Source organism: Opisthorchis viverrini (assembly GCF_000715545.1).
Source record: "Opisthorchis viverrini unplaced genomic scaffold opera_v5_44, whole genome shotgun sequence".
Lineage (NCBI taxonomy): Eukaryota > Metazoa > Platyhelminthes > Trematoda > Opisthorchiida > Opisthorchiidae > Opisthorchis > Opisthorchis viverrini.
In genome coordinates, this window is record NW_008751700.1 from 1,811,663 (window position 1) to 1,813,825 (window position 2,163).

Consider the following 2,163-nt stretch of genomic DNA (forward strand, 5'->3'; position numbering starts at 1 on the left):
GATAATCAACTTAATTACGTCACAACTAGAGCACTAACAAAATGGGATAAAAATAAGGCAGGTGTACAAACTTCTCACTTCACCTGGAGCTAGCTTCTTTTCCCTGGTACAAAGTTTCTGGACGGATCAAGTTGCAGTCTGACCTCAGTCTGAGTTAAAATCTTTGAGGGACTTGCAAACACTTCAAGTGTACAGAGGTGAGAAATCCTATTACTAAAAACTAGGTGAGTGAGTGCTATAGCCCAATGATTAAGGAGCGAACTTAATGACTGGAAGGTCTGTAGTCCGAACCGAACCTCGGCATCTCGATTCCTCCTGTCTAGGTCTTGGCAACTTAGTAGTATGTCACACCTCGTGCTTCCCCGGGGTAGCTTGAAAGCCAGGCAATGAAACTGTGTGGCAGCTGAGGGAGTTCACATTTGTTTAGTGAAAATGCTGTAACCGGGGCCGTAACAAAGGAGAACCGACATCATCACTCACTGGAAACATCTCAAGCACTTTGTAGGAGTGTCCAGGTCGTTACAGAACATGGGTAAACTGATGGTCCAGCTCCAGCGCTTTGTTTGTTCAGACGGTATTTTGCATCCAGAAAACTCTGGTGGATTGATGGTAACACAACTGTTTCGCAAATCAGACAATCAGGTAGGATCAATAATTCACACTCATCGTGGCGCAGAAAGGCACGGTCGTCCAAGCAAGGGTGATGCGAGGAAAAGTTAAAAGCCGTCCACATGGAACGGAACCTCGGTGGGGTTGTACACCTTTTTCTGATTATTCCCTCAAGGCTTGGTCCTGGTAATTCTAGGTTGGATATCCCATTATTTACTGACCATAATTAGACCAATTCAACCATCAGTAGTTGTGATGTTCTCACGAACACGGGTGAGTCCACCATTTTTCCAAAAGGGTAGAAAGATTGTGTTGGCTCGCACAGATTCACAGCGTGAGAAGGCTGACATAAATAGTTAGGTCACACAGTGCTGATAAATCAGAGCAAGTGATGTCACGTTCACAACTGAAACCCCACGATTATAGTATAGTAGAACGATAGCGGGCGTACTAACTTGACGATGAAGAGCTTGTTAATAGATTCTTGATTACAAGGTGTACCTAGCGATGACTTTGCGAGTATTTTTTACATTTAATCGCCAAAAAAAGCAGAAGTATCTATACAGCTGTACTACTCTGTTCGAACGTCGTGAATGCACGATTGTTTACTAAACTAATCGCATCATACTTCTTAATTACAACCAATTAGTTTCAGGACCGCAAATATGGCAAATTCTTTTTGAAAACGAATTGTAAATTCTGGTAAGCTTATCCAGCTATGTCTAAGTGAGATGATATCCAGGAAGAACGTGAAAAACAATTGGAGTGTTTTTCTTACCACAACAGCGAACGGAAACCTTTTATGTGACTAACATAGAATACCCTCTCAGTGCAACCATTATTAAACTTCGAATCCTGACGTAAGGGGAAGCCACAAGCGCACTGGATTCCAGTCACTTTAATGTTGAAATCGATTTACCTCTAAAAAGTATGCTCAAGATCAAACCCATGTTTGATATTATCCAAGTGGGGCAAAGTAATGCATAATCATTAGATGTGATTGTAAAAGGATATCCAAAACTCAATTCTGCATAGATCCTATTTATTCGCAATGATATTCCGGAACTGAACCCATCTTCAATTTTCGACTTCTAGTTAGGTCGTTAACTAGTTTCGCAGCGTCGTCCTTCAACACAGACGGATCAGCGCCCGTGTGTTTGGGATAATCTTCAATTCGAGGATCATTTATCTTTTTTGTTCACAGATTACCTTTTCAGATATCATTTTATCAACGATCCGGTGCAATGATCCTTAAACTTTTCTACGACAGAGACGACGTAGTTTGCATGCGACGTGACCATAACAATCAGACCATCTGGTGAATTTTGGCGATTTCCCAAAAACTGAGACTGAAGAATGTCTGGTCAAATGGGTCGATATCTCATTTAAACAAAAGAATAATAGGAAGGTTAAAAAAGTACATGTGACTCTGGTAGTAGCCGTTTATTTACCTATTGATCAGGCAGTTACTCATTACATAGCTTTGTCAGGCTCTTTTCGGTATTATTATTATCTTATTATCTTATTATTATATTATATATAATATTATTATCT